The 18393-nt window shown below is 41.5% G+C and overlaps 1 pseudogene; it reads right to left on the bottom strand.

Moving 5' to 3' along the window:
- The window catches only part of LOC132133302 (protein MON2 homolog), a 33746-nt pseudogene extending 16126 nt beyond the window's left edge, over positions 1-17620 (bottom strand).
- Between the last annotated feature and the right edge of the window lie 773 nt (positions 17621-18393).

Genomic DNA, 18393 nt, shown 5'->3' with positions numbered 1-18393 from the left:
AAAACTTATTGCATTTTATGTTTATATATCATGTTTTTTATTATTATTGTATTTTGTGTTTATATTAGATTAGGGTTTTTTTTGTAAAACAAATATTATATTTTCAGTTTATATATTATATAATATTAGATTAGATTTATTTATTTGTAAAAAAAAAATTTGCATTTTCTATTTATAAATTATATTACATTAGATGTTTTTTGTAAAATTATTGCATTTTCCGTTGATATATCATATTATACCGGATTAGATTTTATTAGACTAGATTTATTAGTAAAATTATTGCATTTTCTGTTAACATTCTGAATCATACGTTACATATGCACAGAATTCACTGTTCTCACTTGCATTACATTTGTTAAACAGATAACACTTTACAATAAGGTCCATTAGTTTACATTAATTAATGCATTAACTAACACTAACACATTAACTAACAATGATCAAAACATTTTTAAATGTTAATAAAAGTATTAATTATAAATAAAAAGTAATACAAATTAATCAATACAACCGTTCAATGTCAGTCCATGTTAGCTCAGGTCCAATAATGAATAAATCACACATACATTTGGATTTATTAAGCGTCAAAATGGATATATACTGTGAATAAAACATAAAATGAACAAGTATGTTTCATATTTAGTTAATGTTAACAAATGGAACCTTATTGCAAAGTGTTACATGTATCATATCACATATGATATTATATACTATAGCACGTTATATAAAGTTACGACACACTGGTTTGTCAGCTCAAGAGTCTGTTTATTAAAGAGACGTTCTCCAAACGGAGAGATTCAAAGACTTCTGGAGTGATGATAACGTCACACCAATGAGACGCCAGCATGAACTCACTGTCACTCAGTGGAGGACCGACAGGCTCCGCCTCCTCCCTCATGACAGCTTCCTGTTCCTGTGTGTTGAGCTCTCTCTCGATCATGGAGGTGATTCCTCTCACCAGATCCAGCAGGGCACTGAAGGCCACAGACATGACGTAACCTTCAGGGATGGAGGGCGGCTCCACCTTCTCCAGCATCTCCAGACTGAGAAGAAACACAGATCAAGATGCTGAAGTTTTCGTAAACGAAATTAACAACTATTTCAACTAGACGTTTTCGAAATTTATTAATTCTTAACATGCAACATTAACATGGCAGTAACGTTAATACAGCCTTTGTAAAATTAAAAATAATTTAAACGTCTATTAATTTTTACAATGTAACGTTAACAAGAAAATAATCTAAATACTGCCTTTGCCAAAAATATCTCACAAAACGATTGTGCAAAAAATTATGTAAACGGATAGTTTGTTGACTAGATTTTGAAAAATAATATGTAATGTATGAAATATGAATGTTTTTAAAAGTGTACAAATGTGCAAAAAATGTGAACAATCGCTACGTCGAACAGACTTAAAATAATGTATTAATCTTTAAAATGCAACATTAACATGTAAGTTATTTAAACATAGCTTTTGAAAAAATATAATTTGAAACATAATTGTGCAAAAAATGATGTAAACAAATAGTTTGACGACTAGACTAGAAAACAATGTCTCCCACATCCCGAGTACAGACTAGTGCCTACTGAAGCGAGTGGTCACTCACTAGGTGGCTTTGGCACTGCCCTGGACGCTGACGTTCATGAGGGGGATCCAAGTGCCCCGGTACTCAAACGCAGCTTGTGTGATCAGACCTGTCCCTGTTCCTGCTGACCCTGGACCTCCCTGACCAGACACCTGTGACCCCGACACTGACCCACTTGACCGAGACACAGACTGACCTTTACATGACACAATCAGTCATAACAACTGTCAAAAACGTGTGCGTGTCGCATGTGTACATGTGTGCGTGCATGTTTGTGTGCATGTATGTGCGCATGTTTGCGTGCATGTGTGCGTGCATGTTTCTGTGCGTGCATGTATGTGTGTGCACATGTTTGTGTGTGTGTGTGCATAATTGCATGTGTGTGTGTTTGTGTGCCCGTGTGTGTGTGTGCGAATGTGTGTGCCCATGTGTGTCTGTTTGTGCGCATTACTGTGTGTTTTTCTTTACATGTGTGTGCATGTGTGTGCGTGCATGTTTGTGCAGATGATTGCGTGCATGTGTGTGTGTCCGCATGTGCGGGCATGTCATGTGTGCATGCATGTGTCTTTTTTTTTTTTACTTTTGCGTGCATGTATGTGTGTGTGAGTGCATGTTTGTGCACATGATTGCGTGCATGTGTGTGCGTCCGCATGTGTGCGCGCATGTCATGTGTGCATGCATGTGTCTTTTTTTTTACTTTTGCGTGCATGTATGTGTGTGTGCGTGCATGTTTGTGCACATGATTGCGTGCATGTGTGTGTGTGTGCGCATATGTGCAGGCATGTTTGTGTGCATGTATGTGTGTGAGCATGTTTGGGTGCAGTGTGCGTGAATGTTTCTGTGCGTGCATGTATGTGTGTGCACATGATTGCGTGCATGTGTGTGTGCGCGCATGTGTGCGTGCATGTCATGTGTGCATGCATGTGTCTTTTTTTACTTCTGCGTGCATGTATGTGTGTGTGCGTGCATGTTTGTGCACATGATTGCGTGCGTGTGTGTGTGTGTACGTGTGCGAGCATGTTTGCGTGCAAGTATGTGTGTGCGCATGTTTGGGTGCATGTGTGCGTGAATGTTTCTGTGCATGCATGTATGTGTGTGCACATGATTGCGTGCATGTGTGTGTGTGCGCGCATGTGTGCGTGCATGTCATGTGTGCATGCATGTGTCTTTTTTTTACTTTTGCGTGCATGTATGTGTGTGTGCGTGCATGTTTGTGCACATGATTGCGTGCATGTGTGTGTGTGTGTGCGCGCATGTGTGCGAGCATGTTTGTGTGCATTTATGTATGTGCGCATGTTTGCGTGCATGTGTGCGTGAATGTTTCTGTGCATGCATGTATGTGTGTGCACACGTTTGTGTGTGTGTGTGTGTGTGTGTGTGCATAATTGCATGTGTGTGCGCATGTGTGTCTGTGTGTGCGCATGACTGTGTGTGTGTTTGTCTTTACGTGTGTGTGCACACACGTTTGCGTGTGTGAGCTTGGGTGTGTGAGTGAGTGACCTGCAGGTGTGCTGGTGGACTGGTTTCCTGCGCTGGGGAGGATGAAGAGGGACTGGATGAAGGAGCCCAGAGCGTTGACGATGTCTCTGAAGACTTTGGTGGAGTGCTGCTTCATGTCGTATGACTGACAGAAAGACCTGCACACACACAGTCACCAGATCCTTATGAACTCCAGAAGAAGAAGATCTCATGACTGCAGGCAAACTGATAGATTCAGTTATACAAACTTTATGAAGCTAATGAGATATATAATCTGAATCAAAAGATCTGTCAAAACAAGTCTATGTTTAAAAGGAAAGAGAGTTTTTAGAGATTATAAATGACATTTTAGTCACACTTCACTAGTTTAAATGGTTCTGTTTGTGACATTAATTTTTTAAAGGAACATTTTAATTTAACAAACTTTTAAATAAAAACGTTTGTCACTGTTTAATATTTTTTACTCTATTTATTTGTAAGTTTAATTGTATATTAGTTTATATTATATTATATTCGATTTGATTATGTTTAACTGATTGTAAACGATTTGTATAACTTATTGTATATTACTGTTTATATATACTATTTTTATATTCATTTACCACATGTTACTGCTTAGTTAATATGATACCGTTATATTAGATTAGATTATATTAATCTGTAGAATTGATTGTACATTACTGTTAACATATATTATATGACTTGATTTTATTTCAGGCAACATTTCTAATTTTCCAAGATTTTTTTTATTTTTTAGTTTTAATACGTCAACTTATTTTATTTCTATTTTTTACACATATATTTTTCATCTTATATTTGTATTGGAATTTACTTTAGCATTACTTCAATTAAAATTTAGTTTAAGCTAACAGTGACATTGCTTGGGTTTATGGTTAGGAGACAGAACACATCATGAGATCTGCATCAAAATAAGAGCATGTCAGAAAACGCACGCGCTCACCGCAGTAAATGCGGCTGAACACACAGTCTGTGCACAGACTCCAGCGTCGCGGCTCTCAGCCACTGAGGCTTCTCTCCATCCAGAAACTTCACCAGCAGAGACCGGAAGATCTCACACTCCGTCACCTACCACACACACACACACACAAGTCACAACTTCTGCATCTGTAGTGCTCACAAGTGCACCACAAACAAATGCAACACACCAATAAATCAACATTAATGCAATAAGATGCATTAAACTATTGATATTAAATGAGTAAACAGAATTATCTTGCTCTACTGAAAAATATTCACTGTTCTGAGCTCAATAAGATATGGCTGCCGACATTTGCATATCAACACCTTTTTAATATTCAGCAACTCATCCTGATAAACATAATGCATCATAACAAAGGTCATTTACATACTTAAAAAGCAACTTTAAGGCAACTTGAATAGGGTAATTAATAGATATCACCTAACTTTCCCAGTTGATGGATTGCATTAGGAAATGCATTTTTTTTTTTGTATTAGGTTTTCTGAAATTTTATTTTTAAATATGGAAAAAATGCATTAAATATGCACTAGTTTGCATATATTTTCAGAACAGATTGAATCACTGAGTTTCTTTTTTTTATCACTCCATAAATCAGAAAATAGTGTAATTAATAAAATCAGGTGAGTGATATATGAACAATATATCCTATTAAATAAGAATAAAATCTGAAGTGGAGAAACAAACTCAATTGGTTTTCTCAAACGACCGATGTTATGCACTGTAATGTAAATCTACAGACGCAAGGCACAATACACTTTTAAATGTTTTCTTTCCTCTGCTCTGAAACTAGAACTTTTAAAAAGACAAATGCATGAAAAAAAACTGTTTCTGTTTATTTACAAATATCAAAAGAGAGGGTGCAAAATGGTCATTAGATGTAAAACTATGGGATTTTTGGTGCAAGAAGTTTTCACTAACATTATAAGTGGCCTGGAGGGAGTTTCACCTCACCAGGAGGCTGTAGAAGTGTTTGATGAGGACCGAGATGATCCACAGCAGTCTCGTGCAGATGGGGAAGTAGGGTTTCTCCACAGGAGCCGAAGACGACGTGCTGCTGCCCTGACGAAACTTGATGTTGGGAGAGAACAGCTTGATGACCAGCGGACACACGCGCTCCTTCAACAGGAAACTGAACTCCTGATGCTACACAGAGAGAGGGCCAAAGGTTAGACAGCTGGGAACGAGTCGCTTCCTTTTGTTTATTTGCGTTTTCATCGGGATGTGTTGGGATTACCTGAAGGAAAACTTCAGGAAAGTCATTTAAAACTGATTCCAGCAACTCTAGGCCGAATGTCCGGGTCATCTCGGATATTCCCACCAACCAGTAGGGGGCGTCAGCATTCACCAGCTGACACAGATCCTGCAGAACGACACATTTATATGTACAGAAAACTCAAAAAACTAATATTTACTTTCAACTTCATATGTGTCTATATTCAAAACTGCATTCATTTCGATTCATATATAATTATAATATTACATTATATTAAAGGGGTCATGAAATCAGAAATCGAAATATACTAACTGACATATAAGAGGTCATTGTACTATTAAAGCATCCTGTAAGCTGCATAACTAACATTTTTTTTAGTTACTCTTAAACAGCTTATATTGAAGACAATCAGCCAAAACAACAGCTTGTGAAATGAGCCACTTTGTGGCGTACCGTATTTTCCGGACTATAAGTCTTACCCGAGTATAAGTCGCATCAGTCCAAAAATACGTCATTATGAGGAAAAAAACATATATAAGTCGCACTGGACTATAAGTCGCATTTATTTAGAACCAAGAACCAAGAGAAAACATTACCGTCTACAGCCGTGAGAGGGCGCTCTATGTTTTCAGTGTAGACTACAGGAGCACTGAGCAGCATAGAGCGCCCTCTCGCAGCTGGAGACGGTAATAATTTCTCTTGGTTCATTTCTCTCGGTTCATGTCAAATTAAGTTTGATAAATAAGTCGCACCTGACTATAAGTCGCAGGACCAGCCAAACTATGAAAAAAAGTGCGACTTATAGTCCGGAAAATATGGTAATAGTGTGGCTTAAAGGTGCCATCTGTCATATCTGGCAAAAAAATAAAGTCATACTCCACATTCCATACCAGATGGCGGCAGTATGCCTCAATAAAGTGAATTGGTCTACTCTAGAGTAACAAACGAGAAACGGCATAGTCTCTATGCTCCGCCCCTACCTTCACAACAACCCTAGAGCATAGCTGAAGCCTATAAGACAGCGGTTCTCAATTGCAGTCCTCGCGCCCCACTGCTCTGCACATTTTGAACGTTTCTCTTAGCGCTTTAGACATTTGTTCTATTCGAACATAAGTGCCCTGCGAAGTGGTCATCACAGGATATTCAGCCATGATTCCAGTTCGAAGCGAACGTAGCTATACGTTCCAATCAAAGTGCATTGAAGTGTGCAAGACGTGAATTTAAATTGTATTGATTTACAGAGGTATATGATGTCACAGTTGTCCATGTTTAAAGACGCTGCACAGCACAAATCAGTGAATGAATGTTTCGATGTGAGGTAAACTTCAACAGATTTCCCCTGCTCAGAGAGTAGGGAGCAATGAACATTTGAAAAACAGTTCATGCACGGAGTTCATTTCTAACGAGCTGATTATCTGAATCAGGTGTGTTAACAAAGAGAAACGTGCAAAATATGCAGAGCAGTGGGGCGCGAGGACTGGAAATGAGAACCGCTGCTATAAGAGGACGTTTTGCCTCCAGAGGAACGTTGGGTGATGTCAAGTGATTTTGAAACATGACATCTTCAAGCTACTCCCCTTCACCTTTACCAGTGAATATGTTCCTATTCGTTTTGTTCATATTACATTGAGTTGTATATACACATTATTTGAATTAAATTAATTTGACAGACAGCATTCTGTCAACATCATTGGTCAACATCAGACAGCTGATGTTGACCAAGCTAGCGCCAACCAACGTAACCAGATCTGCCAACTCTCAAGCATTCACCGTGAGACACACGCTATTGACTCTTTTCACATGCTTTCACGCCACACATCAATTTTCTCACGTACAGAAAAACCACGAAGCAAAGAGGACACGGAGACCAACAGACTAGACAGAGCAGGTTACTTATGATATAAAAAAATGGGTAAGTTATAGCTAGCTAATTATCAAATGCAGCTACGGTTAGCCATCGCTAACATTAGCACGTTTATAGAACAGCCTTCGATACATTTCTATGTTATAACTTCCCGAAAAAAAAATACACAAACATATAAAACAAACTTCTAGCGAAATACTAACAGCATCTAACTCACCAATCCAAAAGAAATGTTGCAAGTTCGGTGTCGAACCTCATTTCTTTCGGGTCCATCAGTTGTCTCCAGCGATTGAAAGCAGTGCCGATGTTTACTCTGGTTCGGCTCCTTTTCTTATCGGATTTGATTTGTGATTCCGAGCGCGGTTGTTTCCCTGTAGCGGGTGGTGGTCTCTTGCCAAGGGCTTAAGTCATCCTTCCGCTCTCTTCCCTGAACTGAAGTAGTGGGCTGTACTTTCCACATGATTGACATCAGGTATAAGTACACCCACAAGCCGTGCGAGTTAATCGTGTATTGCAGGTTGGCTGGTGGTTATGTTGCCCGCATACCGCCTCCCATGGCCGAAACTGGTATTACGACACCTGTCGGGCCGGGGCTAGTAATGCTACTGCTAATTAAGGTTGATATCTCTGCAGCACTATAACTTGACATTTTTTTAATGACATCATCGCCCTTATTTCTTCTCATACTTTTGATGCGTGTAGGTCATTTTTTAAATATTTTTACCTCAATTTTTGCACATGGCACCTTTAACCCCGCCTCCACAGAAGATCATCAACACTTGCTTCTACTTCACTGTCTGTTTAGCCCCACCCACCAATTCTACATCACTGACTGTTTAGCCCTGCCCACCCTTTCTACAACAGTGCCAGTTTAGCCCCGCCCACCATTTCTACAACACTGCCAGTTTAGCCCCGCCCACCAATTCTACATCCTGCCTGTTTAGCCCTGCAAACCGATCCTACAACAATGCCTGTTTATAACAGAGCCTATTATTTAATCTTATAAACTATATTACTTAATAATAACTATAATAAAATAGTTCTTTATCAAGGAAATGTAATTATTTAACATGTTAATTGATTCTTTAATTAAACTACACACAGAACATAAACACAGCAGCACACAGCTGGATTCACAAGGACATGCCACACAGAACGTCTCGTCCACCTCTGAACTTCTCGTCCTCTGCCACCATCCTCTCGAACACCACAGTTACCACCTGTCTGACGGTGGCAGCCGCTGTGTTGTTGGTTGATGCTGTCTTTAGTAAAGTGCAAGCGGAAACACAGAACGATGGCCTGAGATGAGAAACAAAAGACACAGGGGTTTTGGTTACTAAAATCCTGTATAATTATGTTCTTAAACTCAATTCAACAGTGTAGAAGGATCGAATTAACAGGACTCTGCTTAGAATTAAACAGGCTATTTCTTCTACTGCACCAATATGTAAATCAGGATTTCCAGAGGTTTTGAATTTCTATATTTTTTCATGAGCTTCACATCATTTCAGATTAATGGACAATGACTCATTTTAAGAGAGAAAACATAAGCAGCAACTTATAATATATAAATTATTTTTTATTTTTTAATTGAGCTGAGCATACTGTAAATATTTGTATTCGCTATATAAATTTTGCTATATGATTTTGTACGATTTTTATAAATTTCCATGATTTTTTCCAAACCTGGAAATCACTTTTTTTTTTTACATTATCCACAACCGTGGTAAATGTCGTATAATCCAACAGTGAAATTTTAGTAGATAATTACTTGCGTGTTATTAAAAAAAAAAAAAAAAAAAAAAAAAAAAAAAAAAAAAAAACCTGATGAATAGCTGATGTTATATTTTGTTGTACTTTACAAAGAAAAATTTACATACAGTAAAAATCTTACATAAATTGCTTATATTCCACAATAATATGAAACTAATAAATGCATTTTCAAAAGTAACATTTAATAGAGCCATTTTACTTCAAGAAATAAATCTAGTAAAAATAAAATATAACAGTTAATAGTGAGAGAATGTTTAAATTAGGAAAATAGTTGTGTTATATTAACTGAGAAATAAAGTTACAAATTCTAAAACTTTGAGATAAAAATTTAAAACAAATTTTTTTATAAATTCAAAAATAGCTTCCATTAAAATTATATTTTTATTTTATTAAATATTTTATTCAACACTGATATTGGCTATTAAATTATTATATTTTATTAAAAACTTACAAATTCTGAAAAATAAAAATAAAACCGGAATTCTGAAATAAAAAGCCACAATTAATTTTTTTTTCAAATACAGAAAAGTCCTACATTACAATTATATTTGTACTATATATATATATAATAAAAACACTAATATTGGCTATAAATATAGATAAGGATTTTAATAATTAAAAAAAAAATTATGAAAAGTATTCATAAATCTAAAATAAAAAATAAATAAAAATAAAATTACAATTACAGTTTTATTATAATTTTTTATAATAAGCCTTAAAAGTATATATATATATATAAATATTTTATTATAAATAAAACCCTGATATTGGCTGACAACCCCCTCCTTGAACTGCCACCTTAACGTGGTGGAGGGGTTTGAGTACCCGAATGACCCTAGGAGCTATGTTGTCCGGGGCTATATGCCCCTGGTAGGGTCTCCCAAGGCAAACAGGTCCTAGGCGACGGGTCAGACTAAGAGCGGTTCAAAACCCCTTATGAGAAGAATAAATCAAAGGACCGTGACGTCGCCCGGTATGGCGCAGCCGGGGCCCCACCCTGGAGCCAGGCCCGGGGTTGGGGCTCGTATGCGAGCGCCTGGTGGCCGGGCCTCCCCCCACGGGGTCCGGCCGGGCTCAGCCCGAAGGAGCGACGTGGGGCCGCCTTCCCGTGGGCTCACCACCTACAGGAGGGACCGTAAGGGGCCGGTGCTTAGACAATCGGGTGGCAGTCGAAGGCGAGGGCCTCGACAGCCCGATCCCTGGACACGGAAACTAGCTCTAGGGACGTGGAATGTCACCTCACTGGCGGGGAAGGAGCCCGAGATTGTGCGTGAGGTAGAGAGGTTCCAACTAGCGATAGTCGGACTCACCTCTACGCACAGCTTGGGCTCTGGTACCACACTCCTCGAGAGAGGATGGACTCTTCACCACTCTGGAGTTGCCCATGGTGAGAGGCGGCGGGCTGGTGTGGGTTTGCTTATAGCCCCCCAGCTCAGCTGCCATGTGTTGGAGTTTACCCCGGTGAACGAGAGGGTCGCTTCCCTGCGCCTTCGGGTCGGGGATAGGTCTCTCACTGTCGTTTGTGCCTACGGGCCGAACGGCAATGCAGAGTACCCAGCCTTCTTGGAGTCTCTGGGAGGGGTGCTGGAAAGTGCTCCGACTGGGGACTCCGTCGTTTTACTGGGGGACTTCAACGCCCACGTGGGCAACGACAGTGACACCTGGAGGGGCGTGATTGGGAGGAACGGCCCCCCTGATCTGAACCCGAGCGGTGTTCAGTTATTGGACTTCTGTGCTAGTTACAGCTTGTCCATAACGAACACCATGTTCAAGCATAAGGGTGTCCATCAGTACACGTGGCACCAGGACACCCTAGGCCGTAGGTCGATGATCGACTTTGTGGTCGTTTCATCCGACCTCCGGCCGTATGTCTTGGACACTCGGGTGAAGAGAGGGGCGGAGCTGTCAACCGATCACCACCTGGTGGTGAGTTGGATCCGATGGCGGGGGAGGAAGCTGGACAGACTCGGCAGACCCAAACGTACTGTGAGGGTCTGCTGGGAACGTTTGGCCGAGTCTCCTGTCAGAGAGATCTTCAACTCCCACCTCCGGCAGAGCTTCGACCGGATCCCGAGGGAGGCTGGAGATAATGAGTCCGAGTGGACCATGTTCTCCACCTCCATTGTCGAAGCGGCCGCTCGGAGCTGTGGCCGTAAGGTTTCCGGTGCCTGTCGAGGCGGCAATCCCCGAACCCGGTGGTGGACACCGGAAGTAAGGGATGCCGTCAAGCTGAAGAAGGAGTCCTATCGGGCCTGGTTGGCTTGTGGGACTCCAGAGGCAGCTGACAGGTACCGGCAGGCCAAGCGGACTACAGCCCGGGTGGTTGTGGAGGCAAAAACTCGGGCCTGGGAGGAGTTCGGTGAGGCCATGGAGAAGGACTATCGGTCAGCCTCGAAGAGATTCTGGCAAACCGTCCGGCGCCTCAGGAGAGGGAAGCAGTGCCCTACCAACGCTGTTTACAGTAGAGGTGGGGAGCTGTTGACCTCAACTGGGGATGTCGTTGGACGGTGGAAGGAATACTTCGAGGATCTCCTCAATCCCGCTGTCACGTCTTCCATTGAGGAAGCAGAGGCTGAGGGCTCAGATGTGGACTCGTCCATAACCCAAGCTGAAGTCACCGAGGTAGTCAAGAAACTCCTCGGTGGCAAGGCACCGGGGGTGGATGAGATCCGCCCTGAGTACCTCAAGTCTCTGGATGTTGTGGGGCTGTCTTGGCTGACACGCCTCTGCAGCATCGCGTGGCAGTCGGGGACGGTGCCTCTGGGATGGCAGACCGGGGTGGTGGTCCCTCTTTTTAAGAAGGGGGACCGGAGGGTGTGTTCCAACTACAGGGGGATCACACTTCTCAGCCTCCCTGGGAAAGTCTATGCCAGGGTACTGGAGAGGAGAATCCGGCCGATAGTAGAACCTCGGATTCAGGAGGAACAGTGTGGTTTTCGTCCAGGCCGTGGAACACTGGACCAGCTCTATACCCTCTACAGGGTGCTGGAGGGTTCATGGGAGTATGCCCAACCAGTCCACATGTGCTTTGTGGATTTGGAGAAGGCATTCGACTGTGTCCCTCGCGGCGGCCTGTGGAGGGTTCTCCGGGAGTATGGGGTCCGGGGCCCTTTGCTAAGGGCTATCCGGTCCCTGTACGAACGGAGCAGGAGCTTGGTTCGTATTGCCAGCTGTAAGTCAGACTTGTTCCCGGTGCGTGTTGGACTCCGGCAGGGCTGCCCTTTGTCGCCGGTTCTGTTCATGATTTTTATGGACAGAATTTCTAGGCGCAGCCAGGGGCCGGAGGGGGTCAGGTTTGGTGACAACACGATTTCGTCTCTGCTCTTTGCGGATGATGTTGTCGTGTTGGCCTCATCAGGCCAGGACCTTCAGCATGCACTGGGACGGTTTGCAGCCGAGTGTGAAGCGGCTGGGATGAGAATCAGCACCTCCAAATCCGAGGCCATGGTCCTCAGTCGGAAAAGGGTGGCTTGCCCACTTCAGGTTGGTGGAGAGTTCCTGCCTCAAGTGGAGGAGTTTAAGTATCTTGGGGTCTTGTTCACGAGTGAGGGAAGGATGGAACGGGAGATTGACAGACGGATCGGTGCAGCTTCTGCAGTAATGCGGTCGATGTACCGGTCTGTCGTGGTGAAGAAAGAGCTGAGCCGCAAGGCGAAGCTCTCGATTTACCGGTCAATCTACGTTCCTACTCTCACCTATGGTCATGAGCTTTGGGTCATGACCGAAAGGACAAGATCCCGGATACAGGCGGCCGAAATCTGCTTTCTCCGCAGGGTGGCTGGGCGATCCCTTAGAGATAGGGTGAGAAGCTCAGTCACCCGGGAGGAGCTCAGAGTAGAGCCGCTGCTCCTCCACATCGAGAGGGGTCAGCTGAGGTGGCTCGGGCATCTGTTCCGGATGCCTTCTGGACGCCTTCCCGGGAAGGTGTTCCGGGCACATCCCACTGGGAGGAGACCCCGGGGGAGACCTAGGACACGCTGGAGAGACTATGTCTCCCGGCTGGCCTGGGAACGCCTCGGTGTCCCCCCAGAAGAGCTGGAGGAAGTGTCTAGGGAGAGGGAAGTCTGGGGTTTTCTGCTTAGACTGCTGCCCCCGCGACCCGGCCCCGGATAAGCGGTAGAAGATGGATGGATGGATGGATGGCTGACAACCAAAAAATTATGCCACAAAAAAAAAATTCATAAATTCCTCTTGATTTATGATTTTCAATATTACAAGTTTTCATGAGATTCCTGAAAAAATCTTGTTTTTCCCCAAACGAGCCCTTGATATCCATCCGTTGAGTGTGTGATGGCTGTTTAATCGCGTGCCGTACCTTGGACAGCACTTCATCGTGTACAATGGTGTTAGTGGTGAGCAGCACCAGAACCGTCTGCAGCAGTTTTAGTTCCTCCAGTCCGTTCTCCATCAGCTGCCACAGCATGTTAATGATGTTCCCAGCTGCCGCCTGCAAACACACTCATTAACTCATCGCAACGACTCTAATGTGGCTCATAAGCCTCATAATAAGGACAGTGAATTCTCAGCTGGGGCTCTAATAGACACAGAATGCTTTGTATTAGACAGTCTTAACAACCTGGAGCTGAACACGCTCAAAACAGTGGAGATGACTGTGGACTTTAGGAGAAACCCCCCTGCACTTTCTCCACTCACCATCATGAACAGCACTGTGGCTGCAGTGGAGTCATTCAGATTCCTGGGAACCACCATCTCTCAGGACCTGAAGTGGGACAATCACATTGGCTCCATTGTGAAAAAAGCCCAACAAAGGTTGTACTTCCTTCGCCAGCTGAGGAAGTTTAACCTGCCACAGGAGCTGCTGAAACAGTTCTACTCAGCCGTCATTGAGTCAGTCCTGTGTACTTCAATTACTGTCTGGTTTGGTTCAGCAACAAAATCAGATATCAGAAGACTACAGAGAACTGTTCGGATTGCTGAAAGGATTATTGGTGCTCCTCTGCCCACCCTTCAAGAACTGTACACATCCAGAGTGAGGAAAAGGGGTCAAAAATCACTCTGGATCCCTCACATCCAAGTTACCCCATCTTTGAACTTTTGCCATCTGGCCGGCGCCTCAGAGCCGCAAATACCAGAACAGTCAGGCACAAGAATAGTTTCTTCCCCCAGGCAATCTACCTCATGAACAGTTAAATGCTCCCCACTTATGCTTATGCAATAAAAATGTGCAATATCCTTATATTTATTTGTTAACCCTCCATCCTAGAACATCCCTGCATCTCACTCAATCCTATTCCATTATCATTTATAGCACAATTGTTTATACACTTATTTATTTGCCAAATTATGATTTTTTTTTTTGTCTGTGTTGTTGTCTCTGTGTACTGGAAGCTTATGTCACTAAAACAAATTCCTTGTATGCGCAAGCACACTTGACAATAAAGCTTTTTCTGATTCTGAATTCACCACTACAAAACAATGAGTCAGATTCATTGAACAAGACGCAGATTAATTTATAAATTGTTGGAGTAATTCTTACTTAAACAGCCATAATTAATTAAATGTGTACAAACTAACAAATTAGACAAAGTTTTATGAATGAGGTGCTGGGTATATTTATATGTATATATAATAAATACACACACACACATATATATATAGTATATTATTGTTATATATATTTAACAACCCTAATTAAACAAGTTTATTTTTTTTCATCTATTTGAGAAGCAAAATCTTGATTAAATATCTTAAATATTCATGATTTTTATTTAGAAGTTTTCTAAACTTGAATCTTTTACTTGTTTTAATGATTAAACTCCTGAAAACTAAAATTGAGCATTTCCTACTTGTGTTTATTTCCATCTGATAAAGTGAAGAGTAAAATGAAGTAAGTTTCTCTTTATCTCTGCATCATTATTCAGCAATGTTCTGATTCGGTTTCCTTTCCAGCGAATGAGCTTTCTCTGGTAAACAAATGAATGCACAGCACGAAGAAGTAAAAATGCTACATTATAGAGAACATGTGCTAGAATATGGGAGAAATTTATCATAAAAATGAGACCGTTCAAAAACAATCATTTAATTTTAAATGTAAAAATTTCATACAACAGCATGAATAAAGAAAAAAAGCTGTATAAGATGATATAGCAAGATATATATACACACACAGTACAGACCAAAAGTTTAGACACCTTCTCATTCAAAGAGTTTTCTTTATTTTCATGACTATGAAAATTGTAGATTCCCTCTGAAGGCATCAAAACTATGAATTAACACATGTGGAATTATACACATAACAAAAAAGTGTGAAACAACTGAAAATATGTCATATTGTAGGTTCTTCAAAGTAGCCACCTTTTGCTTTGATTACTGCTTTGCACACTCTTGGCATTCTCTTGATGAGCTTCAAGAGGTAGTCACCTGAAATGGTCTTCCAACAGTCTTGAAGGAGTTCCCCGAGAGATGCTTAGCACTTGTTGGCCCTTTTGCCTTCTGTCTGTGGTCCAGCTCACCCCTAAACCATCTCGATTGGGTTCAGGTCCGGTGACTGTGGAGGCCAGGTCATCTGGCGCAGCACCCCATCACTCTCCTTCTTGCTCAAATAGCCCTTACACAGCCTGGAGGTGTGTTTGGGGTCATTGTCCTGTTGAAAAATAAATGATGGTCCAACTAAACACAATCCGGATGGAATAGCATGCCGCTGCAAGATGTTGTGGTAGCCATGCTGGTTCAGTATGCCTTCAGTTTTGAATAAATCCCCAACAGTGTCACCAGCAAAGCACCCCCACACCATCACACCTCCTCCTCCATGCTTCACGGTGGGAACCAGGCATGTAGAGTCCATCCGTTCACCTTTTCTGCGTCGCACAAAGACACCGTGTTTGGAACCAAAGATCTTAAATTTGGACTCATCAGACCAAAGCACAGATTTCCACTGGTCCAACTAATGTCCATTCCTTGTGTTCTTTAGCCCAAACAAGTCTCTTCTGCTTGTTGTCTTTCTTTAGCAGTGGTTTCCTAGTAGATATTCTACCATGAAGGCCCGATTCACACAGTCTCCTCTTAACAGTTGTTCTAGAGATGTTTCTGCTGCTAGAACTCCGTGTGCCATTGACCTGGTCTCTAATCTGAGCTGCGGTTAACCTGTGATTTCTGAGGCTGGTGACCCGGATGAACTTATCCTCCGCAGCAGAGGTGACTCTTGGTCTTCCTTTCCTGGGGCGGTCCGCATGTGAGCCAGTTTCTTTGTAGCGCTTGATGGTTTTTGTGACTGCACTTGGGGACACTTTCAAAGTTTTCCCAATTTTTCGGACTGACTGGCCTTCATTTCTTAAAGTAATGATGGCCACTCGTTTTCCTGTACTTAGCTGCTTTTTTCTTGCCATAATACAAATTCTAGCAGTCTATTCAGTACGACTATCAGCTGTGTATTCACCTGACTTCTGCACAACACAACTGATGATCCCAACCCCATTTATAAGGCAAGAAATCACACTTATTAAACCTGACGGGCACACCTGTGAAGTGAAGACCATTTCAGGTGACTACCTCTTGAAGCTCATCAAGAGAATACCAAGAGTGTGCAAAGCAGTAATCAAAGCAAAAGGTGGCTACTTTGAAGAACCTACAATATGACATATTTTCAGTTGTTTCACACTTTTTTGTTATGTGTATAATTCCACATGTGTTAATTCATAGTTTTGATGCCTTCAGAGTGAATCTACAATTTTCATAGTCATGAAAATAAAGAAAACTCTTTGAATGAGAAGGTGTGTCCAAACTTTTGGTCTGTACTGTATATATTAATATATAATATATTTAATTAGTCTAACTAAGAAGTATTAGTTATACATAAAATTATTGTAGTAGAGGAATTCATATTGGCCAGTTTGCATCTAATATTAATTAAAATCTTTATGAAATTATATTTAGTCAATTTTAATTTAATTTAAAATTAATTTAACTTAATACAATATACATATTTTTTATTTCCTTAAATATATCATTATATATATATATATATATATATATATATATATATATATATATATATATATATATATAACTTAATAAACCTAAAAACACTAATTTGAAGTAAACTCATAATTAACACTTTAACTTTGTAACTGGAGTCAATTTGTAGGGCTGCTCCGATCACGATCGTGATTTCACAGAGCCACTGTTAACTGAGAAGATGTACAAATCCACGTTCATTTTCAGCGTTTCTTTGCGCATCTTCTCAGTTAACAACGGCTCTGTGTAGTAACAGCTGCTCTATGTGAAATCACGCACCTGAGGGAATTTACCGCTGATTAGAGAACCGGCTTTACTGACGAGATGCGCATTAACGATCGCCGATCGTGATCGGAGCAGCCCTATCAATTTGAATAGAATTAAACGTGTTACAGCGTTCAAAAAATCGCGGACAGTCTGCATATCAACATATTTACAATCCCGATCGGTAACGTTAATACCCGAAATATCAGCGGTATGAACATATAAATATACATAACAGATCTCGTGTGCATATTATCAAGTTGTAGCAATAATACCTGCAAAATAAAAGGAACATTTTATGAGGAACAATTCCGTGTAACTTCTCACCAAATGCTCTGCAGATGTAAGGGCGCAGGCGCGCACACAACTCCTCCTTTCAGTTTACAAAATAAGAGTCCTGGTTTCTCACCACTGCAGACTATTCTTAGACTAACCCTGTGTTGATTTACTTTCAAGTCCCGCATCTCTACAATTCACAATATAGACCATAACGCATAAAAGCGCATTAATGGGAACAGTAAAGCTCTTTAAAAAAGTAACTAAAAAGTTACTTTTAACAGTAATGCATTACTTTTTGGTGATTACTTTTTGAATTAAGTAAGTGAAGTGACATACAGCCAAGTATGGTGACCCATACTCAGAATTTGTGCTCTGCATTTAACCCATCCAAGGTGCACACACACAGAGCAGTGAACACACACACTGTGAGCACACACCCGGAGCAGTGGGCATCATTTATGCTGCGGCACCCGGGGAGCAGTTGGGGGTTCGGTGCCTTGCTCAAGGGCACCTAAGTCGTGATATTGAAGGTGGAGAGAGAACTGTACATGCACTCCCCCCACCCACAATTCCTGCCAGCCCGGGACTCGAACTCACAACCTTTCGATTGGGAGTCCGACTCTCTAACCATTAGGCCACGACTTCCCTTCCCTTTATTTCTTAGTAACTAGCACAACACTGGTGTTGTCATAACGTTCACCTTGGAGATTGAAAATGTTTCTTTTTTGAGACCCCAGGAGCCCAAATTCAGACCCAGAACAATAAAACCCACAGAACAGGTGGGAGTTCAAAAGAGGAATCTTTATATTACCAAACTGCAGGGAGAGGAAGAGTAGATATAAGTCATGATCTGCAAGATTAACCACAATCTGATGTGATCCGACCACCTCAGAGAAAACCAGTGTTGAGCTGCTGCAAGAGCTTTTGAAGCACAGCAGCTGTGGTCAAAGAGTTCTCA

Source organism: Carassius carassius, chromosome 50 (assembly GCF_963082965.1).
Source record: "Carassius carassius chromosome 50, fCarCar2.1, whole genome shotgun sequence".
NCBI classification, from domain to species: domain Eukaryota; kingdom Metazoa; phylum Chordata; class Actinopteri; order Cypriniformes; family Cyprinidae; genus Carassius; species Carassius carassius.
This window is presented reverse-complemented; position numbering and strand designations above follow the sequence as displayed.